Source organism: Canis lupus, chromosome 16 (assembly GCF_048164855.1).
Source record: "Canis lupus baileyi chromosome 16, mCanLup2.hap1, whole genome shotgun sequence".
Taxonomy (NCBI): Eukaryota; Metazoa; Chordata; class Mammalia; order Carnivora; family Canidae; genus Canis; species Canis lupus.
In genome coordinates, this window is record NC_132853.1 from 8,644,896 (window position 1) to 8,670,700 (window position 25,805).

The following is a 25,805-nucleotide window of genomic DNA, read 5'->3' on the forward strand; positions in this document are numbered from 1 at the left end:
TGGAAACCGAAGTTATGAGGGGGTGGGACATGGACAGCACCTCTCGGGGGAGCTGGCACGATCACTCCAAAGGACCCTGAGGCTGGAGGATGAGGTTGTGAGCCTCCTTGGGAAGTTGGTGGGCCGGAGCCACCACGGTTCTAATCCTATCTGTCTGCCTGTCTGCCTCCTGGCGCCTTCAGCCCAGCATCTCCCAAGGTCCGTACCCCGTGGCTGGTGGACATCTCCCTTTGGCTGTCTCGTAGGCAGCTCAGATTGAGAATGTCCAAACTTGGACCTGGCATTTCAGACCCTAACCCTGCTTCAAACCCTCCAGGATTTTCCACTAAGAAAATACCACTTCGAGCCACAGTTTGCCCAGTTTAGAAGTCTGGGTATCCACCTTGCCTTTGCTCTCTTTCAGGCCCATTCACTCAATTACGAATGCCCCAAGGCCTTCCCCTCCCCTCGACCCCATCACCACTCTCCTGTTCCTCACCCAGGCCTCCATCACCTCCAGCCTGCATTGTTCCAATAGTGCCCTCCCTGGTGAGCCCTACATGCCAGCCCTCCTCACAATTTCTTCTCTATATTGTGGCCAGAGAGGTCTTCTTGGTGCTAACATGATGGTGTCAGTCTCCAGATGCCCCCCATCAACCTCGGGACAAAGCAGAACCACCTGCTCTCATCTCCAGTCTGCTCTCCTTCACCAAACCACCAGGTGTGCACGGGACCTTCTGGGCGTCCTCAGCCACTTGGGCTTTCCTGACGTTATGGGCTCTCCTGCTGTCACCAGACCTTAGCACATTCTGTTCCCTCTGCCGAGGACACTCTTCCCTCATCCTCTCCTACTTCCATCCTTGTCCAGATGGCCCTTCTCATCCCTCAGGTTTTACTCGAAATGTGACCTCTGAGAAATCCACCACCTTGTAGCTGGTCACTCAGACCAAACAATAGCTTATCAAACAAAATGAATTTATGCACAGTAAACCATATCTCTGTAAAGCACACAATGTGATGAGTTTTGACAGATGTACACACCCATGAAATCACCACCAACAATCAAGATATAGAATATTTCCATCACTTCCAAAGGTTTCCTCGTGTCCTTGGCAGTGGGTTTGTTCATCCACCATCAGCCCCAGGAAACCACAGTTCTGCTTCCGTTTGATCTAGATTCCTCTGCATTTTCTGGAATTTTTTTTTTTTTTAAGATTTTATTTATGAGAGAGAGAAGCAGAGGAAAAGGGACAAGCAGACTCTAAGCTGAGCAGAGCCAGATACAGGCAGGGCTCGATCTCACAACCCTAGTATAATGACCTGAGCCAAAACCAAGAGTCAGACGCTTAATCAACTGAGCCATCCAGGTAAGGTGTTCCTTTTCTGGAATGTTATATAAGAGAATCGTACAGGTGTGTATTTCTTGGCCCTATCTCAACTTTATAATTTCTTGTTTTCTTTTGTGGCACGCATCTCAGATCCACAGGGAGATGTCTCATGTATATCTGCATTGTGCACATGGCCTGGCACATGGCAGGTGCTCAATGAATACTTGCTGGGTAAACCAACAATCACTATGGCTGCAAGGTGTTTCTCTGGGGCAGGAGTTCTTTGGTTCTGGGAGATCTTGATTCTTTGTAGCTGGCCAAAACAGCAGGGGGACTTGCTAGCACAAAATTATCTCCTGGGATACCCCTGTTTTAGGGAGTCTACTGACCACCTGCCCTCTCGGGCCCCCATGCTCTCTGTCTCGTACCCAGACAGCAGACGGTCCCACATTTCCCAGCACACAGCTTCCTTTTGGAAGTCAAGTTATTCCTCTATCTTTTCAACTTTAAACTTGTGGTAAAATACACCAGGACAAAAAAATGTACCATCTTAACCACTGTTAAGCATACAGTTAGGGGACACTAAGCAAATTCACGCTGCTGTGCAGCCACCACAGCCATCCTTCTCCAGAACTCTTTCATTTTGCAAAACTGAAACTTTGTTTTCAGTTTTGAAAACTGAAAACTTGGGCAGCCCTGGTGGCTCAGAGGTTTAGCGCCACCTTCAGCTCAGGGTGTGATCCTGGAGCCCCGGGATCAAGCCGCAGGGGCTCCCTGCATGGGGCCTGCTTCTCCCTCCGCCTGTGTCTCTGCCTCTGTGTGTGTGTGTGTCTCTCATGAACAAATAAATAAAATCTTAAAAAAAAAAAAACCTGAAACTTTTATTTTCATCTTCCCCCCAGCCCCTGGCACCTAGCAGTCTACATTCCATCTCTATGAATTTGACTTCCCCAGGCGCCTCATGTCCACAAAATCATATAATACCTGCCCTTTTGTGTCTGGCTTATTTCACTCAGCAAAATGTCCTCAAGGTTCATCCACGTTAGAGCAGGTGTCAGAAATTTCCCTCCCTCCTTTTTTTAAAAAAATATTTTTTATTTATTCATTTGAGAAAAAGAGAGGGCTAGAGAGAATGAGAGCACGAGCAGTGGGGGAGGGTCAGAGGGAGAGGGAGAAGCAGACTCCCTGCTAAGCAGGGAGCCCAACAAGGGGCTCCACCCCAGCACCCTGAGATCATGACCTGCGCTGAAGGCAGATGCTTAACTGACTGAGCCACCCAGATGCTCTAATTTCCCTCTTTTTAAAGATTGGATAACATTCTAGGGTGTGTGCCTGTGTGTATCTCCCATTTTGCTTATCCTTTCATTCTTTGATGGAGACTTGGTTACTTCCACTTTTTGGATACTGTGAATAGTGCTGCTATGAACATGGCTATACAAATATCTCTCCAAGACTCTGTTTTTGATTCTTTGGGGCTATATGGATAGTCCCTTACTTATGATGGTTTGACTTACTGGTTTTTGTTTTTTTTTATTTTTTTAAATTTTTATTTATTTATGATAGTCACAGAGGGAGAGAGAGAGAGAGAGAGAGAGGCAGAGACATAGGCAGAGGGAGAAGCAGGCTCCATGCACCGGGAGCCCGACGTGGGACTCGATCCCGGGTCTCCAGGATCGCGCCCTGGGCCAAAGGCAGGCGTCAAACCGCTGCGCCACCCAGGGATCCCCTTTGTTTTTGTTTTGTTTTGTTTTTTGGTGAAAGCAGTGCTCATTCAGTAGAAAACCATGCTTTGATTTTGAATTTCGATCTCTTCCTGGGCTAGTGACCTGCAGTACGATACTCTCACAGTGATTCTGGGCCCCACAATCATGAGAGTAAACAGCTAAAAACACTGATAACCATTCTTACAATGTATGGGGGATAACCACCCATACAATCATCCTGCTTTTCATCTTCAATACATTTTTCAATAAATTACATGAAATATTCAACATTTTATTATAAAATTGGCTCTATGTTAGATGATTTTGCCCAACTGTAGGCTATTGTAAATGTAAAGAGCATGTTTAAGACGGGCCAAGCTAAGCCACATGTTTCGTAGATTAGGTGCATTACATGCATTTTCAACTTACAATATTTTCAACTTATGATGTGTTTATTAGGACATGACCCCATCATAAGTTGAGAAAGACCTGTAAACCCAGAAGTGGAATTGCTGAGTCATACAGTGATTCTATTGGCACTTGTCTGAGGAGCCACCACACTGTCTTCCACAGCTGCTGGACCGGTTTGCTTTCCTATCTGCAGTGCACAGGGCTTCCAATGTCTCCACATCTTGGCCAACACTGGTTATTTTCTGTTTTTTGTTTTTTTGTTTTTTTTATAACAGCCATTTTAATGGGTGTGAGGGAAAGTCACCTTGAGAATTGGCTTTATCCCTTTCCAAACTCTCCTCCTGAGAGAACCCTGGTCTTCAAGCCATATGTACCTCAATGCCAGATTATGTACCAAATCTCAGCTCTGGCCTCACAGTGATTCTACAACCTGAGAGTCACCAATAAAAACCAGAGGCAGAAAAAAAAACAAAAACAAAACAGAACAAAAAAAAACAGAGGCAGGTTTGAAGTATCAACATCAAGTGCATATCCACACAATGGATACATCTTACAGGCTTGGGCCTGGTCGAGTGGTGGTCCCTGGGCTCCCCAGCTCATGTAAGGAATTCCACGGGCCATCTTTTTCATCTCGATAATGAGGAGTGAGCCAAGAATAAGCCTGTTGCTGGCTCTACTTGGCACCCATCCTCGCTCTCCTCTCTTCCATCTGCGTTTAATTTTCTGCTATCTTGTCTTATTTTATGAACTCTGTGAGCCATTCTTAATCGGGTTTTTTTTTTCCTCCCCAGAACAAGGCAGGGTATAAATAAATAAATGAAAAATTGAAAAAAGAATTGTCTGTGGATATAATTAGCAGGAGTCTCTTCTCCATGCTTACTTAATCAAAATAGTATTCTACAAAGTCTCAGAGATGTAACAGCCCTCAGCCTTCCACATGCCTTCATTCTGTCTCCCCCCACCCCCACGTGGGTGGCATCAGGACCTGCTCTTCCCAGCAGCCTCTGCTCCTCCCCTGTCTGCACTGCAAGGTCTTCCCAAGGACACACTGGGAGTGTGAAGCAGGACGACATTCACCATCATCAGGCAGCACTGTTGAGGCCCATGGGGATTCTGGTCCTCATCCTCCTCTCCCTCCCTCCTGTCGGTGAACTGGCAGCGCTCTCCATGGGCTGTTGCCAGCCTGGGTTTCTTTCCTGATTCTGGCTCCTATCTGCCTCTCCATTCTAGTCCTCTGGCACCTGGTTGTCCTCCCTCACCCCCCAAACATCTTTATTACCTTTTTCATTTATAAAATCAACACCTATTTGTTGCAAAAAAATTTTTTTTAAGCTAATGGAAGTTAGAAGAAAAAGGAAAAAGGAAAACCACCCTAAATCCCACAATTCTGTGATAACCACTGTTAATATTCTGTCAGAGAGCCTTTCAGATCAGTTTCCCAAAGGAAAACACTTTGAACAGGAGCCTGCAGGGGAAGATGGGGGGATTCCATAGTCAAAAGTCCCTGGGGAGAGCTGCATTTTGCTTCCCAAAGATCGTAGTTCATCAGCAGGGTAAAGGTGCCAAACTCAACTTTGTTTAACTAAGTCTCCCCCTAAGCCCTACAGAGGAAGACCAGGAACACAGTTCAGAAAACACTATTTCAGGGTCTTTCCTATGAATTGATCTCATGCACATGCACAAATGTACATTCTTTATTTTTTTTAATTTTTATTTATTTATGATAGTCACAGAGAGAGAGAGAGAGAGAGGCAGAGACACAGGCAGAGGGAGAAGCAGGCTCCATGCAGGGAGCCCGACGTGGGATTCGATCCCGGGTCTCCAGGATCGCGCCCTGGGCCAAAGGCAGGCGCCAAACCGCTGCGCCACCCAGGGATCCCCATTCTTTATTTTTTTAAAAAAAGATTTTATTTATTTATTTCAGAGAGAGACAGAGATAGCGAGAGAGAACACCAGTGGGGAGGAGAGGGAGAAGCAGGCTCCCCCCTGAGCAGGGAGCCCAAATGCAGGGCTTGATCCAGGACCTCAGGATCATGACCCAAGCCGAAGCCAGGTGCTCAATTGACCCAGCCACACAGGTGCCCCAACAAATGTACATTCTTTTAAATAAGTTTTGCAAAAAGTTAGATTCTACTGCGTAGATTTTTTCCTACTCCATGTATTATGGACACTTCCCCATATTAATAAGTATGGAATTATATAATCAATGCAGTTTTAAAGTTGAACTTTGATAGATAATACATATGAATAGAGAACCTAGAGACAGATCCCCGCAAGTATGCCCAACTGATATTTGACAAAATATCCGCGCTGTCAGAAAAAGCGCAGAAAGAATTCAGTGAAGGAAAGGTAGCTTCTTTAACAAAAGGTCCTGGAGCAACTGGTTATCCACAGGCAAAAATATGAACATCACCGTAAGTCTCATATCTTACACAAAAATGAGCTCACGGTAGATCAGATTTAAATGTGAAACGTGAAAGTATATAACTTTTGGAAGAAATAGGAAGAAAAATACTTGGCTCTAAAGGCTCTTTTCAGAGATTGAAAAGATAAGCTACAGACTGATGAGCAAATATTCACAAACCACATATCTGATAAATGGTATCTAGAATATACACCATATTCTCTACACTCAGCATTAACAAATGAACGAATAACTCATAGTTGTGGCAACAGGAATGTTCTGTATCTTGACTGTGTCAATGTCAATATTGTGGTTGAGATGTTGCAAAACAATATAGTTTTGCAAGATGTTACCACTGGGTGGAGGGTACCGAGTATCCCTTTGTATTTTTTCTTACAATTGCATGTGAGTCTATGGTGATCTCAAAATAAAACTTTTTTTTTTAAATCACTAAAATATTTAGACCTGTGAAAAGTAGGTTTCCACCTTCCCTGGGAGCAACCACTGTTACCAGTTCCCACATCTTTGTTTATGAAAGCTGCGCTGTATTTCACTGGGTGGATGTGCCATATTTTATTGGGCCAATTCCATTTCTTGGGGTTTACATTATTTCTAATTGTCATCATTACAAGCCTGGTTATTGTGAGCATTCTTGCGTATATATCTTTGCCAGAAGTGACATTTCTGGGTCAGGGAATGTGCATTTGTGAAATGTTGATACATGTTGCCATATTGTCCTCTAGACAGAGTGTATCAATTCACACGTTCCCTGGCAGGTTCATCCTCTGGCTCTAACGATCCCTTCCTCTCCTCACTAATCCATGTTTTATTTTTATTTTTATTTTTTTTTAAAGATTTATTTATTTATGATAGACGAGAGAGAGAGAAAGAGAGAGAGAGAGGCAGAGACACAGGCGGAGGGAGAAGCAGGCTCCATGCCAGGAGCCCGATGCGGGACTCGATCCCGGGACTCCAGGATCGCTCCCTGGGCCAAAGGCAGGCGCCAAACCACTGAGCCACCCAGGGATCCCCTAATCCATGCTTTAAATTAAGAAAGACGGGATCCCTGGGTGGCGCAGCGGTTTAGCGCCTGCCTTTGGCCCGGGGTGCGATCCTGGAGATCCGGGATCGAGTCCCACGTCGGGCTCCCGGTGCATGGAGCCTGCTTCTCCCTCTGCCTGTGTCTCTGCCTCTCTCTCTCTCTCACTGTGTGCCTATCATAAATAAATAAAAAAAAAATTAAATTAAGAAAGACTAATTCTTTCTTAGTAGCCAGGCTGTAGCCAATAAATCCTGGATAAATTTAACCTCTATATTACATACAATCCGGGGTGTCAGAATGAGAAACAAAGGCACACTTTCCCTAGTTTACCAAACTCCTGAGAGGCATATACATCGATTCATCACATAGACTGCTTTTTTTTTTTTTAACAAAAAAGACAATACTTTATACTTAAAAAAGATCAACCAATCCTAGTTTTGCTGACATTTCCTTTAATCTTTACCTGAGAAGCTTTCTTGAAACCTTTTCTATCCTCAGTTTTGTTGCTCTGAAAAATAAACTATATAATCTCTCATTTCCTAGAGGGGAAAAAATTAATTTTCCCCCATCTACCACACCCAGAAAGTCAGAATAAGAGAACCTCTATAGTCAACACCAGAGGGAGTGTCAGCTTGGTGGCAGAGAACCAGTTATGGCCACTGACTCCTTATGTTGTCACTTATGGGTTGGATGGTCTTGGTCAATTATTTAAGTGCTCTTAAACCAGTGCCCTTAAATGTCAAATCAGTATAATGATAGTGACCACTTGCATGAAACGGGGAGAAAATATTTATACTCTAGTTCAATGCCTTTGCAAAAAGACCAGATAAAGGGAAGCCAAAATAAGGGAGGTGATTTGCAGAGTACCATGTGGTCAAGGGAAGGGCTAGGACCAGAAGACAGAGATCCTGACTCTAATCCACGGCCATCGAAGCCACTGTCACCGAAGATGCTCTGAGCCTTCTAACTTGTTATAAAGCCAAGGAGAGAAAGTCACTTGGTTGAGTAAGCACTTGAAGAATGCCAAAACCCAGTGATTCATGAAGTCATGCTATAGTTTTACCTTTGCATTAATAAAAAAGGCTGCTGCCTTTTAGACAGATGAAGCAGACAGGGGCAGTTCTGGACAAAAGGCTCGAAGTCCCCACCTCTTCCCCACATGACTGTCATACTCTTAGGGTCTGCCTTTGCTACCAAATGTGCCTTTCTGCAAAATCCACAAACCAGAATCTGCACTCACAGCTTTTTTTCTGTAATTAAAATAGCTTTTATTGCTCTTTTTCATATTACAAAAATCTAGAATGCTTTCACCGTAGAAAGAAATGTAGAAACACAGATAAGCAAAAAAGGGGGAACAGAGATGGGGGTGCAAGCAAAGAAACCCCAATCCTATCCTACAGCTCTGAACTAGGAACTCAGCTAAGTATATTTCAAGAAAAGAAGACATCTCAGAGAATCTTCTGGGGTTTTGGAAACAACAAATAAAGGTCAGGACACTTGGGACCATCTCTTTGAGATGATTTGGGTGAGGCCCCATGGCGATCCCCAGGTCCACCTGCCCTCAGAATCCCTGTCACCACGACTCTGTGCTGCTCCACTAGAGACCAACAAGCCTGCCATCCCTCTTGTTCCTTTCTGTCTCTTGGCTTCATTTTATTTCTAGATTGCTTTTAAGGTTTAACAGGCAAACAATAAAGCAGAGTAATCTTAAGTATACACACTCGATGAAATGGTCCATATATGCACACCTACACAGCCAACCATCCTGTAATCTAGAGCATTTTCAGTGAACACCCCCCCCCAAGGTCCCCTTATGTCTCTTCTTTTTTCCCCCCTTATGTCTCTTCTTATTTCTCTTGTTCCCTGTCCCCCCGGCGCCTCCCCCCACCCCCAGGAAAACCACTATTTTGACCTCTACCACCAAGATTCACATATAGTCTGGTTTTGAACTTCATAGAAATGGAAAGCTCAACATTGTGTCTGTGAGATTCACTTATGCTTTGCACGTAGTTCTTCACTGCTGTATGAGCTCGCCACCTGAAAGGCATAGGATGGCCACAACTTGCTCCTCCATTGTGCTGTGGCAGACCGGTGGGTTGTTTCCAGGTTTGGGCTTTTACCACTAAAGCCATTGTGAGCAAACATCTTCGTGCCTGTCTTGCAGTGGACACAAGTGTGTGTGTCTCTGGCTTCCCGGGTGCACACAGAGGAATGGAAATTGCTGGGGCTTAGGGTACGTGCTTATCGGCTACTGTAGCTACTTCCAAACATCCCCCTAAGTGGTTGTATCAATTTATACTCCCACCTGCCTCTTGGCTTTTAGAACGTGTGAGGCTGATGCAGGCAGCTGCAAAATATACACCTGGAAGGAGTTCCAGTATTTCCCTAAATGCCAGTGCTGCTTGGATTTGCAGGTGACAAGGGACACAGTAGGTGTTGGAATTTTGTCTTTCTGTTTTCCTTCCCACTTATTTGTGCTGCCACTACATGGTGCACACACACACCTGCACATCTGAGCACAGGCACCTAAACAAGAGTTCTACGTTGCTCCCTGACCCAGTCTGATTTCTAGTCACATCCTCTCCCCAGGATCTAGTAAGCTCTTGTAGGCTGCTCTGGCAGTGAGTGACATTGGTCCTGAGCAGGGGCCTTCGTGTGGTCTTTCCCCTACAGCGCTGGGTGACAAGTCCGAAGCTCCAGGAGGAGATGGGCAGCGTGGAGCGCCCCTCTCGACCACCTGGCTGCTGGCCAGCAGCCTTCGTGCGGAGCCACTAGAGGGCAGCACAGTCCCGCAGGACAGCACCCGCGCCCCACACAGGGCGCAGGGACAGGAGCAGACGGGTCCGCCCATCTCTAGTCTCACTCTCCAGAGCCCACTTGTTCCCGCACCTCAGACCGTGGTGTGGCAGGCTGAGCCCTGGGGAGGAAGTCCAAGGACCACTTGGCTTCTTTCACTCACTACCTTTGAGACTTTAGGAAACTCATTCAACCCCCTGTGCCTCAGTTTCCACACCTGTAAAATGGCAATCAACACCTCGTGGGTCACCAGGGAGCTTGTGGGTCACCAGGGAGGCTTAGTTCTAGTAATGGCATTAGCAATGGTGACACTAACGGTAATAACTGTATTCCATTGGGCTGGACCCCGGCTTGTGCTTCCGAAGCATTCTTTCCTACATAATCCTCACAGCTGCCCCCTCGAGAAGGCCAAGAGGGAAAAGGTGAGAAGAATGACAACCGCCATGAGGTCTCTCAGCTCCTGAGCAGGTGCTGGGTGTCCTGTGGTTTGCTCCACATGCACTGAGCCCTTCTTTCATACCATCACCTGCCACCATAGGTACTGTCATTACACCCACTGGACAGAGGAGGAGACCAAGAGGTAAGCTGACCTGTCCAAGTTGCAGGAGCCAGGTTGAGGTTCCCTTACCCCATTTCAGGCAGTCTGGCCACAGAGCCCCCACTCAGTGGCAGGGCAACTCTCAGTGGCCACCTGGAAGGCCTGAGGCACTGTGCACACATGGTGTCACCCCATCTGTACTGCTATCATCATGCTGGGGGGTTCGATGTCACCTGCACCATGAGGGACTCCCATTACCCCCCTCAACCTCTGCTTCTTCCCCTATTGTGGAAGGGAGTAGAAGAATATCAGTGCTTTTTGGTCTTGGGGGTCAGGGCAGCAGGCGTGGGGTCCCGTGGTGTCAAGCCCTCCTCCCCACTCCTGCCAAAGCACTTTTAATAAGCCTTATGCATTTTATTCTGAAAAAAAGACGTTTGCTGCTAAAATTAACCAAACAAATGTTTAAAACCACTAGACTACATAATTCCTGAGATCCCTTTTAGTTTTAAATATTTTATGAAAACCTTTCTTGAACCTATTTATATTTTTAGCTGGTAAGTTCAATTTACCTCTTCCCAATTGGGTGCTGAATTCTTTTTTTGTTCTTGTCATTGTTTTCAATCTAAGACTTCCTTTCTCGAGTCTCAGGCATCCCCCACCCCCACATCCAGTTCTGGTGTTCCCAGGTTTTCTATGAAGTCTGGATTGGCAGCCCTACCTTTCCCTCTGGGGTTTCCCACACGGTCCCCCTGTGACATCATTGATCCCTTCCCTGGCCCAGAGCTGTGGTATTTCTCAGAGAACACAGCAACGACGCGACCGTGTGGTATTGCGGGGATGGGACACTGGGGTCTGGTGGGACAGGATGTGTTATGAACAAGTGAGAGAGGAAGGGGATACTCCCATGTCAAAAAGGAAAATGAGCATCATATAGACATACATTTTTTTTCCCTTATCCTTTTCTGGCCTCTGCTCCCAACCCTCTCCTTTGAATGCAGGATAAACCCAGGTTATTGGAATAAATTCTACACTTTAAGCAGTTCTCAAGGTATATAAGTAAGAGGGTGAATTTACACACCAGCACATTGGATTATTTTTAATAACCCCTAATTCCCCTGGGAATAGAGTGGTGTAGCCAGGAACACCACTTTGCCTGTGAGTCAACTCTCCACCAGCCCAGCTCTGAAGGAGAGTCTCATTCTCTCTGTGGGGACTTCTTCAGATGCCACTGTCCCCAAAGGATGCAGTGCCCTTCCTGACGAAGTCTCCCCTCCCCTGCATAAGAATGAGCTGATCAATCCGCATCAGCAACCCATCAATCCAGAAATGTCCATTATCTGCGTAATATGGACCACATAGTGTTGGGTGCATTGGGGGCATAGGCAGTGGAAGGAAATCAAGGATCCCAACACACAAAAGTGAATCCTGGCCAGAAAGAGATACAGGCTCAGTTCCGGGTGCGGCTGAGACTGCAGCATAAACTGAGAGAGATGTGGCTTAGAACAAAATCCCCATCTTTGCCCTGGGCCTCCCTGGTGCTCCTTTGCTGAGCCCAGGCCACACAGACCCTCCCGTAACCATGGCAACGGGCCACGCTTTTGTTCTCCTAAGCCTCTGCACATGCACATAAACCTGCCCCCCAACTCCATCCCACAGCGCTTGGTCTCTTTTCAACCCTTGTCTTGACCAGGTGGGCACCCCTAAGACAGCCCTCAAAGGTAACTAAGTTCCTCCACCAGGACCCTGGCCCTTCCTGGCACAGGATAGCTGATCTAAGTGAAGGATTGATATAGTATTCGTTTGATTTTTGCTTCCCCACTCTACTGTGAGTTCCGTGTCTGTCTGCCCCAGTGTCCAACGCAGTGCCCATGACAGGTGCCCAGTGACTATTTGTTGAATGAATAAGAAGGTCAGCAAGTGGGCAACCAACCAGCTGGACCACAGGGTTAGAAGCATAAGTGAAGGGGAATTTCTCCCAGGCAGGAACAGCCAGGAAAGCTTCCCAGAGGGGTAAATCCTGTGTCTGATCCAGAACTAGATCCTCCCAGGGTGGGGGATGATGGTGGACAGGGGGGATGTGAGGCAATAGGCCTGCCATTTAGAGAATGAGGTTGTGGCTGGGGACTCAGCAATGGCTCAAGCTCCATACTCTCCATGCGGGGAGCCTGATGTGGGACTTGATCTCAGGACCCCGGGATCATGACCTGACCTGAAGGCAGATGCTCAACCACTGAGCCACCCAGGCACCCCATACCTGTGTCCCTGCTTGCAGGGGTCAGGCCACGTCCTCTCCATGGAATGAGCCTTTAAATCATTAATGCAGTCACTATTTATTGAGGCCTACTGTGCGCCGGGCATGGGCTCCTGGATGCTGTGGGTATAGCCATAAACAAAATGCCTGCTCTCATGCAGTGTCCGCTCCAAGTAGGAAAAAGAAATTAGTCACAGGGAAATATCCATTCATCTCTTCATGGACATCTGGATTTTTTCCCCAGGTTTTGGCTATCACTAATTTAAAAATTATGGCAGATCAATCCACTGGATTAGCGCTTAGGAAAAAAAGGGACTGAGCTACTGACACACACAACATAATGATGCTGAGGAAAAGAAGTCTGGGAAAGAAAGCGGGTCAGTTGTTCTCTGGGGATGTTGGGGGCTGGGAGGGACCACAAAGGGGCAGAGGGAACTTCGGGGGGATGAGAGGCATCCTCTTTGTTTGCTGGACCATTGTAATACGGCACCACCCACTGGGTGGCTTGAACAACAGACAGAGGTCCCTCCTGAGACCCCTTTCCTGGGTATACAGCTGGCCCCTTCTCCCTGAGTCTTCACACGGTCATCCCTCCGTACGTACGAGTCTACGTCCTGGGCTCCTCTCCTTATGAGTCTACTTCCTGGGCTCCTCTCTTTATGAAGACACCACTCATGTTGGACTAGGATCCACTCTAGTGACCTCATGTTAACTGAATCACTTCTCTAAAGACCCTGTGTCTGAACCTGGTCATATTTCTGAGGTTTTGGGGGTTAGGACTCCAGCCTATGAATTTTTGGAAGAGCACAATTCAGCCCATCACAGGTATGTTCACTATCTTGATGATAGCGATGGGTTCACAGGCATAGAAACTATCAAACTGAACACTTGATTTATTTTTTTAAAGATTTTATTTATTTATTCATGAGAGACACACAGAGAGAGGCAGAGACACAGGCAGAGGGAGATGCAGGCTCCACTCGGGGAGCCTGATATGGGACTCGATCTCAGGACCCTGGGATCATGACCTGAGCTGAAGGCAGACGCTCAACAACTGAGCCACCCAGGTGCCCCGAAAGTGAACACTTTAAATATGTGTATGTCAATTATTCCTCAACAAAGCTGTTAGAAGAACAAGTAAACAAACATATCACACTTAGACCAATATCTGTGCTGTGAAGGGAGAGGGGACCCAGCACATGGACCTGGGATGAAGCCATAATGTTTCATATTTTGAACAAGGAGCCGCACTTTAAAAAAGGGACAGGGGACAGCTGCAGGGCACCCCAGGCAGGGGAGCACACGTTTCCCCAAATGTGAGGGGACTTAGGTAGTTTGTTGAGATGGAGCAAGAGTTCCTACACTTATTCCAATTTTGGCTAGAAAATAAGAGTAAGAACTGTTTTTTTTAAAAAATCCAGATTTAATTGTTTTGTTTTAGAGTGGTTTTAGGTTCACAGCCAAACTGAGCAGAAAGTCTGGAGATTTTCCATATACCCTGTCACACACACACACTCGCCTGCCCCACTGTGGACATCCGCTCTGGAGTGGTAGGTACATTTGTTACAATTGACGAACCTACAGTGACACGTCATTATCACCCAGAGTCCATACTTTACATCAGGGGTCACTCTTGCTGCTGTACATTCCGTGGCTCTGGACAAATGTGTAGTGACATGAATCCACCCTTATAACATCACCCAGAGTAGCCTCACTGCCCTAATTCATCCCTCCCTCTTCCCTAACCCCTGGCAACCAGGAATCTTTTTTACCGTCTGCATAGCGCTGTCTTTCCAGAATGTCACACGGTTGGAATCAGATAGTAAGTACTCTTCCCAGATTGGCTTCTTTCACTTAGTAACACACGTGCAACTTTCATGGCTCCATAGTTCAGAGTCACGTTCCATTGACAGGACCACAGACCACAGTTTGTTTATCCATGCATCTACCGAAGGACAGTTTGGTTGCTGTTTATTTTTTTAACCTCAGTTTTCATACACACATTTGAAGGTACATGTAGGAAAACCCAAAGAGATGAAATACATTGTGTGTTAGAGGTAACAATGACTTTATCTATCTTTTAGTTTTTAAAAGATTCATTGATTGATTTTAGAAAGCGAGAGGGCAAGAGAAGAGGCAGAGGAGGAGGGAGAGAAGCAGACTCTGTGCTGAGCATGGAGCCCAATGTGGGCTCGATCTCATGACCCTGAGATCACAACCTGAACCAAAACCAAGAGTCGGATGCTCAACTGGCTGAACCACCCTGGTGTCCCAGAGGTAATGATGACTTTAAAACAAAACTTGCCTAAAAATAAAAAAAATAAATAAATAAAAAATAAATAAAACAAAACTTGCCATTTTTGGCACGCTTGGCAAAAGCCTTCCTCTTGCATGTCAACTTTGACTCATTCATTCATTCATTCATTCATTCATTCAACATACATTTACTGAGCATGACCACGGGTCAGGCACCGTCCTCAGCCATTTTATGGGGATATGCTTTAAAAAAAAATGGACAAAACTGTAGATAGAGTGGAACATTCCGCCTAGTGGGTCTGGATCAAGACACAATGAGAGGTTTCTGAGGCTGGTGTGGCTCCATGGGGAGGAGGCTGGACTCTTCAGTGATGAGAGCCTTCAGGAGAGGGACCAGAGCTCCCCATCTGCCCACTACTGTCCTGGCTCATGTCTGTCATCCCTGAGTAATAACTAACAGCACCTTTCCTCGCTGAGCACTCAGGCTGGGGGGTGAGGGCGTTGGGGGAGACACTTTTCCTGGCCTCCGTGGCCCATGAGATTCATATAAAATGCAGTGCCTCATGCAAAGCCTAGAAAGTCTAAAAGTCTTGCTGTCAATTCAAATCCCTGAGATCAGTCACCAAAGCTGGAGTTTTTTGGGTTTAAATATTAATTTTGTTGATTGTATCCTTTAGATCAAAACTTGAAGATGTCTGTTTCAGGGGGAAAAAACCTCCCAATAAATTATAAATTGAACGCATTATTTTGAAGATAATGTTGTGGGGGAAGAAATTATGAACTGCATATTAGGGGTCGTCGGCTAAAGAAGTTCAAGGAGAAGATGTAAAACATACTTTTGATTTACAGTGTCTTTTAAAAAAATTAACATTTGTTGCTTTTAAAAAATTGATCACCTGCTCCATGCCAGACCTTGTGCTAGGGTCATGATGCTACTGGAGCATCACAGTGAATTCCCTCAAAAGTCCTCTGTACTATTTATCAAAGGGGAGCCCATCAGCCTTGAGGGAAGAGGCGGGGGACTTGGGACCTGACTCCCAGTTTGCTGGTGATGCAGCCTCGTGGGAAACAATCCACTCTCTCAGGAAGTATCTTAACTTCCCCTGAAAACCCCAAGCACAAGGCTGTCCTCTCCAACCCCCCTACCTCAAAGCGCCTGGGACTTTTGTCAGCCCTTACTTGGTCATAATCAGTCCTGACACTTGGGATGTTGTTCTGCACTTTGCCAAGCTTATTAATTTGTGATCCACAGTGTCATTCATTTGGGCACCTGGTGCCAGAGATACAGGGGCGCACAAGACAGATGCTCCCACCTGTGGGGAGCTCAGGGCCCAGTGGGAGAGACAGACAGCCAACCACAACCAATCAATCCACCTTGAGAAGTGCTGGGTTGCAGGAAGCACCGGCTCCAGGGGCCACATGGTGGGGCAGGAAGCTTGAGCGCCCAACCCAGGAGAGCTTCCTGGAGCAGGTGACACTGAGCTGGGTAAGGGGATCAGGGAGAGGATTCCACAGCATGTGCATACGCCCAGAAGAGTGGGAGGGCATGAGAGTTTCCAGGGGCAGAGGGAAGTTCAGTGCCAGGGTGCAGCGTGTGCGTGGAGGAGCAGCAAAGTTGGTGATGTTATTGTCATAGTAACAAGGGACAGTAGATCTTGCAGTGAGCTGAGTACCTTATCATTTGAGTCCTTTCTCCTGTAGTCTATAGAAAAGCCCTGTTATTAGCCCCATTCTACAGACATGGTAACTGAGGCCAGAGGTGGAGTAGCTTGCCCCAGAAGGTCACCCAGGCCTGCCTGGTTCCAGAACTCATAACCTGAGGCCCCAGAAGCCAACTGCCATAGCAGGAGCCTGACTTTATCCCGAGGGCCCTGGGCCTTCAGACCCTGGCTCTTGCTCTGCCCCTCCCACCTGGCCAGGGCCGAAGCTCCTGTGGCCCAGTGAGCTCTGCCCCAGCTCTGGTCCTCTGCAGGGGCCAGCTCTTTTTCTGCCTCTTGGCCTGCAGAGCCACAGCCTCACAAGGCATTGGAGCGCCTCCCCACCTCTGCCTGGAAGCCAGGGCCACCGCTGGGCTGCTGCTGTGCCAGAAGAAAGACCCCTATCGACTGGGGTCTCCCCAGGGTCCTGCCTTTCTTCTCGGCCTTTCTCTGCAGCCAGGAGACCCTCTGGCAGGGCTGGCGGGATGTGAAGGTGACCTAGGCTGCCTCAGGGAGGACTCTTCTGAACAAAAACCTGAGTAACAAAAGGAAGGCCAGCAGGGAATACAATCAATATTCCAAAGTGAAGTCACAAAAGTGGGGTTCGGAAACCAGCAGCTGCGAGGAGGCCAGTACGAGTGGCCAGGGAAGGCTCTCCTCACCCCTTCTCTGTTGCCGGGACCCAGTGGCACCCATGGGGGGATGATGGACAGGGCCTGTGTCGCCTCTGGCTGGCAAAATTGTGAATCTGCTCTCTGGTAGGGTGGGCACAAATGAGCTTGTCAGCCTGGGCCTGTCCCTGTCTGCATTTCAAAAGAAGAGGAGAATGGGGGTGGGGTTTGAATGAAATGCTCTTTCCAGTTTTATGAGGCCATGAGTCCTGAACCATCCAGCCTGGCTGAGGGGAAAGTCTTTGCCACCCTGCCCTTCAAGGCCTCAACCCAGCCGGACAATAGGTATGTGTTGAGCCCTGTGAGTCCTGTGGTCAGCTGAAGCTGGGGCCCTGCAAAGACACACGGGCTTCCTCTGCTCTCTCAAAGTGGTGTGTTCCTATGAAACTTTTCGAAAGCCACGATGGTGTAAGGTAAAGAAACAATTACCATCAATTTACATGGAAAATTTTGTGGGCATTTCCAGACCCAAAAAACAATCTCTTAGGCTCTTCTGATACCTTGAGGTATATCTTGGCAATGGATACATGAAATAAATTGAGATAAAGCACAGATGCTCACGGACGCAGTTCAAAGCTACGGCAGCTTGATGCTGGGCTGCTGAGTGTAGGTCCTGGAGAAGGGGCTCGGTGGGGCCACTCTCGCTGCTGAGTGTGCGTTGCCTCTATAATGGCTCACTAAAAAATATATGCTGGGTGCTATTTTGCTTTTTGCTTTTTTTTTTTTTTTAGTAAGAGCAAAAATCCTTTTTGAATTTTTTCACTTAGTGAAACCAGGTGCAAACACAGGCATTTTTGTAAAAGTGAAGTGGCGTAACATGAACTTTTGAAAAGTGAGAGAGAACCTGTATCCACTTCCCAATCCCTGGGGCCTGTGAATATTACCTTATATGGCTAAAGACTGAATGACATCTTATTTGGAAAAAGGGTCTTTGTAGATGTGGTTATGTTAAGGATCTTAACGATGAGGAGATCACCCTGAGCCATCCAGGTGGGCGCTAGATGTCATCATGGGTATCTTTATGAGACAGGCAGAGGGGGATGTGGGGTGCACAAAGAAGGGGATGAGAAGCTGGAGTGACGTCCACCAGAAGCCAAGGACCGCTGCTGGTCACCAGCACCAGAAGAAGCAGGGAGCAGATCTTCCTTAGAGGGAGGAGGGAGCACAGCCGACACCTTGATTTTGACCCAGTGAGACTGACAATTGGGCTTCAGAACTGTAGAGGATACATTTTCTGTTGTTTTTAGGAGCCCAGCAGCGGCCGCCACAGGGAACGAAAAAAACGCAGGACCTCTGAGTCTAGCTGATTCACTGGGAAAGCAGGCGGTTACAATCCAGTGTGGCCAATGAGTACCCTGTTGGGGGTGGGGACAGAGTGTGCTGGGTATCTCTGAAGGGGACACTTCTTCAGGCCAGGGGTGGGGGGCAGAGAAGACATCCTGGTGGAGAGAACATCCGAGCTAAAGTGGGAGTTAGCCAGGGAAGGAGTCAGGGAAGCAGAGCAGGGAAGCATCCTGGGCAAAGGGAACGGCATGTGCAAAGGTCTGGGGGCAAATGACAGTGTAGAGCATGAAGAAGCCATGGAAAGTCCAGGCTGGAGGGTGAGTGGGCAGATCATAAAGGGCCTATAAATGATCCTATTATTACCTAGTTCTTACTGAGGGCAGCCTCTAAGCCATGTGCTAAGAGTTTTGCAAGTCCCATCTCGCTTCACCCAAGCACACCCCTAGAAGATGGTGCTCTCAGTAGTCCCATTTGGCAAATGGGGAAACTGGTCTAAAGAGATTAGGTAATTTATGTCAGGTGCCCCAGCTATGAAGCTCAGTCTCAGAGCCAGGTCTGACTCCTGAGCCCCTGTTGCCACCAGCTGGGTTACATGAAGCATGTCAGACAGCTGCCCTTGCCAGCCTCTGCTCCCCTCACTGGCCTGGGCACTGCCAGACCAGGCCACTCTGGTGGGGAAGACAGGCCAGGACTGAAAGCTGAACGAGAGTGTGTCAGGTGGAGGGAGTGGGCCTTGGGGATGGACACTGCGCTGACTTGCTCTGTGCCAGCATCCTTCCTCAGGGCACCTCAGCCCTTCTTTAGGGGATCAAATGGGACCCTCTGAGGGGTCAGTTGCTGTCTTGGAGCTGGGCCCTGTGGCTTCTCTGTCCAGACTTCCAACTTTCTGTATTGTGGATATAAAATATAATTGTGCCTTTTGATTTTATGTATTGTGGATACTTTGTCTACTTGGGGCTGGCTGACCCTAGAGGGACTGCCCCTCCTGGGGTTAGCCAAGTCCTGGAGACAATAAAGGATGTGCCCACAGTCATGCCCTTCATATGCAAACCTAGTCCCAGTCCCTGCCCTCAGACTCCCTTATCTGGCTTTTGTGCTCTGGGCCACTATCTACCTGCGCCCATCACCCCAGGGCCAAGTACCAGATAACTGGGGGCAGCCACATAGCCTCCTGTGCCCCGTAGCCCACTGAAATGATTTAAACTAGTCAATCCTAAACCTGCTTACCCTGCCTTGCCTTGTCTTTCCCACAGAAACCACCAGGAAGCATCCTGCCTATGCTTTTCCCTCACCCTCTCTGCTTCCTGCCTAACCCCGGTGCTTCCCTGTGTGGCCCTGCATGCCATGGCCTGCTCCCTCCTCTTGGGATCTGGGAGCATAGCAAACTAGATTTTCAGCGCAGTTGCCTCCCATCCATCGGCCTCACCATATTTGAATAAAAATTAAACCTGCATATTTAGAACAGCTTCGTATGTGAAGGCCTGCTTCAGTCCTTGCCTCGGGTAGACAGCTGATAGCCTGCTCTTGGCAAGGAGTCCAAGGGAGGGAGCCCCACTTCTGGACATGTGGTGTCCCCTTGCTGGCCTCACTGCGGGGAACACTGAGAGGAAGGCAGGGTAGAAATTAGAGAGGGAGACAAACCATGAGAGACTCCTAACTCTGGGAAACAAAAGGATGCAGAAGGGGAAGTGGGTGGAGGGATGGGGTGATTGGGTGACAGGCACTGAGGACACTTGATGGGATGAGCACTGAGTGTTCTGCTATATGTTGGCAAATTGAATTTAAATTTTAAGAATGCAAAAAAAAAAAAAAAAGAAAAGAAAAGAAAAGAAAAAAAGGAAGGCAGGGCTGCAGGGCAGGTGGTTTATGATGCCCTTTTACCAAATCAGAAACCGGATGCCTTGTCCAAGGTGCTGAACTGGGCTAGCCATGCCCCTCCCCCATTCTTCCAGACTCCCCAGCCACAGACAGATGCCACTTGTCAGGGACTCCTTGGGAGTGACTTCCTGTTTGAAGAAAGCCTCTGGGAACCCCATTTCCCTCATCTCAGGGTTGGGTTCCCAGCCAAGGGTTCCGCCTGTGTCCCCAGCTGATTGGGACCAGGCAGGCGGTAAGAAGGACTGATTCAACTTGCTCTCCCAGGTGATTGGACCAAAAAAAGGACACTGGGTCCATTTGGGGTTCATGAGCTGCCATTTTTCTCAGGGAGGGAAGGAGCTAGGGGCCTGTGGCCTGGTTTCCAGATCATAGATTCTTCCCTGTTCAGAGTCTGGCTGCTTCTTGGCTCCTGATGTCCCAGAGATGCCCCACATCTTCCAATGTCCCCCCATACCCAAGGGTTGCCACTTTTTACATGCGAAGTCCCCCCTGGCACCCCAAGTGCCCCATGGCCTCTCCCTATGACTTCATGAAAGCCCTCATCTTACAGATAGCTCCATCTCCAGAGGCACAGGGAGTCAAATGGCCAACCCCAGAGCTTGGGGCCCCAGGGCAGCCCAGGTGGCAGTGGTGGAAAGGGTGCCAAGGGGAGAGTCAGGCAGGGGGCTGGGAGTAGCGGCCTTGCCCCATACCTCTATAACTTGGGGGTGCAGTGGTGCTGTCTGGGAGCCCAGCCTCACTGGGCCAGCACTCCCACCATGCCGAGGTCAGCTGGGCCATCTGTGAGGTCTCAGGAGACTCCCAGCAGCAGACAGGGCTCACTGTCCCGGGCTCCTCACCCAGGGCCCAGACTGTTTGCTATGTCACTGTGGCCACCCCAGCTTCCCCTGGGGAGAGAGGACAGACAGAATGACAGCAGGAGAAGGCAGGCTGGCCAGCTGGGCCCTGGGGACTGGCCAGTAAGATCTCCAGGCCTCTTTGAATACAGTCATCTTTCGAGGAGGTGAACCCCTCTTGAGTGGCAGGGCTTGGTCACCAGACTGCAGATCCAGGCAGCCGGGCCTCTTGCCCAAGCATGTCCTTATGTGAGTCCCCTTCCTCCCTCTAGGCCTGAGTGAGCAAACATCTTTCAAAGGAGAATCAATGAAGTCAGAGGGATTTTTAATTTTTTTCAAAAGTAACAATGAGGTTCTTTAATTAAACTCTCCATAAGCTCTTAAATCCAGGGAGCTTTTCTGGCTTATCTGAAAGTTGGGTCCAATTGTTCAGAGGAATGACCGCTGGCCTAGGGGCAAGGATGACCTTTCTTCTGGTGCCCCCTTCATCATGGTGACCTTGCCCATCTCTCCTGTCCCAGCCAAGTCACGCTCACCTCCCCACCTGCAGCTCCACCTACTTCTGACCGCCAGTCCTGATGGGGACCCACTGTTTGCTGGGCAGCATGGGCAGGGCTATCCTGCCTTCCAGAAAGCCACAATCTAGTACCAGAAGGAGAAGGGACAGGAGAGGAACAGCTGGCACAGGTCACAGAATGCGAGCTTCTGAGAGACCTGGGAGACCGTTGGGACGGCCACCCTTCCCACATCACAAGGGTGAGGGCCTTCCCCAAAGCTGTCAGTGAGTTCTCAGCACTGACCTTGAAACCAGGAGACTGATTGGTCAATTTAATCATTTCAATAGGCAGACTTTATTTACTGAGCACTTATACACGCCAAACACACTAGTGGGTGCGATGATCTCATGTAGCCCCACAATAACCCTGGGTGGTGGGCGCCCCCTTCGTGCAAATGAAAAAACGGAGTCTATAGGTCATGTCACTGCCGGGGGCTGCTGGCTAGCAGGTGAGAGAGTAGGACTTGAACCCAGAGCTGTTAGGTTCCCCGGTGCAAGCTTTAAAGGCCGCCGCACTCAGCTCACTCTCCAGGGGTATGAAAACCGCATAGGAACTCAACCAAGGCACCCCGGGAGTCCCCCGCCAGCCTCAGCTCTGCCCCGGCCCCGGACAAGGACAGAGCATCCGCAGTTCCCCACAGAGTGGCAGGATGGCACATCCCCACGGGGTGCCTGCAGCCTTGGGCCACGGCCACGGGGCCGGTGCCAGCCCTACCGCGAGCATCATTTGAGAACGTCAGTGAGGCCTGTGCTTCCTGCGGCAGCTCGCGGGCTGTTCATGCCAGTATTCCTGTGGGGCATCCGCTCTGCGCCCAGAGTGCCAGCAACCCAGTCCAGGAAGGCAGCGTGAGAAGCCCGAGACCCCTTTTAGAAATCAAGGAAGGGCCTGGAAGGCAGAGCAGCAAGGGGCCTCAGACAGTATCTGATCCATTCTCTCCCTTTCCAGGAGGAGAGCCCAGGGCTCAGAGATGGGGCTGGATGTGCCTAGGGCCATGGCCCACCGTCAGCTGCGGGACCTGGGGCTTGGGTCTCGAACAGTGCAGCTCTGGTTAGTTTCCAGGACCCTGGGCTCCCCTGCTCTACTTGAGCCTGGAGGGACTTGTCTGGAGGTCCTCGCCCAGCCTCCTGGGCACCAGCCCCAGATGTGTAGCAGAGCAGGGGGTTGGGGCCACTCTAGGAGCCAGGCCTCTTCCCCCGAGAGAAGAGTACCAGTGGTCAGGTGGAGGGGAAAGAGATGTGGAACCAAAAAACTGGTGAGAAACTGAAACAAAAGAATGGGGTTAGCACCTCATGGCCCAGAGACATCAGAGGTCAAAGGTTGGGCCACATCGCTGACAGGTGTATCCACAGGGGAAAGACGGTGGTACGTTTCAGAGAGATGTCAGTTATCCTTCCCCCCCCCCCACCTTCTTAGAGTATTCTTTCAAGTTCTCCAGAAAATGTACCACCTGAGGCCTCTCATTTCTCAAATATTCCATGTCCCCAAAGCACTTTTTCATATCTGCAATTAAATGATTATGTGCTGAATACCTATATCTCCTGCCAAACCAACAGTTCTCCCCGGGCCCCATCTGCCGGGCTTACAGCTGGGTCCCTGGCCCAGAGCGGGGCTTGATCAATATGTCTGGAAGGAAGCAGTGAATGGTACCCCACTGACTGATGCATGGGCTGAGGGGCAGCCGTGTGCCCCCTGCCCATCCCCCGGAGCTCTCGGAGCTGACAGGGGCCACGGAGCCAGACCTTTATGAGGCCTTCAGCCCAGGAGGGGTACAGGGACAGGGAACACTGGGTTCCAGCTCCCAGCCCCTCTCCTGGGGAGTGACCCCTCAGGGTTGACAGGGGGAACACGGTTGCTAAAAGTCCTTGCCCGGGATAACGATCATTCCGACCTCGGGTGTGGAGTCAGCAGGACTGGGGGTGCCAGCTCCCCACTCAGCTTTTCCTGAGCTGCTCCTAGGGGTCTTCAGGGATTGACTTCCTGCGGGGGCTGCTCTAGCCTCAGTGTGACCTGCCTGCCCTCAACCCGGAGTCAGTGCTTTCTAAAGAACCTTCTGGGGACCTCTGGGTGGCTCAGTGGTTGAGCTCCTGCCTTCAGCCCAGGGTGTGATCCTGGAGTCCCAGGATGGAGTCCCGCATCAGGCTCTCTGCATGGAGCCTGCTTCTCCTTCTGCCTGTGTCTCTGCCTCTCTCTCTCTCTCTCTCTCTCTCTGTGTCTCTCATGAATAAATAAATAAAATCTTAAAAAAAAAAAGTAGGCTGTGTGAGCCTACAGAGTTGCTGGACTCCTCTGAGCCCGTATCTCACCCCGGACAGAAGCAGAAGAGCACAGGGCTCTCCTGGGGGCCTCACACCACAGCATGTGCAGGACTTAGTACAAGCAAGGCCAAGTTGATATTATCATCATGTGCCCCAGACCCTTGATTTAGAAAAGACACCCAGGGGTTTCAAGGCCACTAAGCAGGGCCCCCGGCCACATGGTCAGCAAACCTCCTCGGGCCTGTGCTTTCTCAGCCAGCTGAGAGGCTCCCCACGGAGGCTCTCAGGCCTGGCTCCGCCCAGGGACAGGCTGTCTGGCCTGCACACTGTCTTAGAAACTAGAAATTAGTTGTCCGTGTTTGCAAATTGGGAAACCTCATCTTAAAAATTCAATTAAAAATTTGTCTTCTTTTGAAAAGTGGGCCCAATTCCTCCACTGCTAGGTGGCCGGCGCTCAGGGACGCCTTCCTTTTCAAGACTCAGCCGGTGGTCTCTGGTTTGTCCCAGTCACCACCCCCTCTGACCCCACCCCTCCCGTGTCCCTCATTTATAGGGCCCGGCTGCTCCCCTGAAGACATCCAACTGTGTAACCTCCGGCTGCTACGTGCTTCAAGTCTCAATCTCTGCCCAGTGTGACCGTTGCCCAGTGTGACCGTCCGTGAACACAGTGAGGAGCGTGTGATCTCACATTTCTCGGAGATGCCATTTCCCTGAAGCGCTCTTTAGAACTGTTTTAAATTTAAGCAAGTTAGACTTATGTCTGCCTCTTGACAAATGGGAAGCCCCACGAGGGCACTTGCTCCCACACTAAACGGCCCCAGATGGCTCTTCCTTTTCACTTCTTGCCTCTCCTCATCCCGCGCTATCCACCCTCCTTCCAGTCTGGCTGCCTGCTGCCCAGTGGTGCTGTTGATGAAGACTTACCCTCCCCTTCACCCTTTCCAAGTATCACCGTGTCAAACCTGCCAGAAGAAGAGAAAAGAACAGCTCATGCTGGTGAGAAACCTCCTCGAACACGAGTAATGGGACCCGAGGACTTCCCTGTGGGTCAAGTGCATGCACTTCGATGCTGGGGTTTTGCAACCTTGAGATGACTCCTCTCGGAACATTTTCTAACTTCCCATCAATATTCTGGATAACTCAAGCTGTTCATCAAGTGATTTCTAGATGATTGAGGTATTTCCAGCGTTAAAAATTTAAAATCCCCAGCTTTGAACTCACTCCATTTTGCAGAACGGATCTTAGGGTCCTGGCGTGGTGAGATGTTGGTTGGTTCGCTGCAGACGGTCCTCTGCCTTAGGCATGCCTCTCCTCCGCTGCCTGAGGCGGAGGCTCAGGCTCTCTGGCTTCCTATCGTCCTCCTCGCCCTGCCCTGCTGTTCCCAGGATGTGCCAGTAATTGCTGGCCTGGAAAATGTGCACAAAGGGAAACTGAGGCACCATCTGGGTGAAGTTGGTGAGAGGCATCAGCCCCTCCAGACCTTCGCTCTCCAGGTCTTTATGCCTCCCTTCCCTGCACGGCTAGGGGAAGGGGATGGATGGAGGGGGCTAGAGTTTGCAGGTGCTCCTCTGGCTGCAGCCCTGGGGAGGGGGATACGAGAATCTATCCCTTTAAACACAGATTAGCAGCTCTCTCCCCTGCTCTCCTTCCTTAAAAAGAGAACTTGTCAAGGTTTACATCAATAATAGATAACGGTGCATCGCTGTGGCAGGTTCCAGCCGGAGGCTGTTTTGATATTTTCTGGAGAATTTGTCAGCAATTGCGAAGTCAAGGAAGAGTGGGGGCTGGGGAGGGCGAGGGCAGAGGGAGCCCCTTCATTAATTTTTCCTCATCTGCATTCTTGCTGTTAAATAATGTATTGATCTGGCTCCGCATCTGCAGCCCTCCCTCCTCCCTGAGCTGCCGGGGTCCTCCCCTCC

At 49.2% G+C, this 25,805-nt stretch overlaps 1 long non-coding RNA gene across 2 annotated transcripts; it reads left to right on the forward strand.

The window, feature by feature from the left end:
* Window positions 1-9,848: 9,848 nt before the first annotated feature.
* Window positions 9,849-25,551, forward strand: LOC140607418 (uncharacterized). 2 transcript variants are annotated; one of them, XR_012009450.1, is made up of 3 exons: window positions 9,849-10,243; window positions 17,267-17,361; window positions 24,440-25,551. It is a non-coding gene; the product is annotated as an uncharacterized lncRNA (long non-coding RNA). The 2 variants fall into 2 exon arrangements; XR_012009449.1 differs by lacking the exon at window positions 24,440-25,551 and adding an exon at window positions 19,614-19,772.
* Window positions 25,552-25,805: the final 254 nt, after the last annotated feature.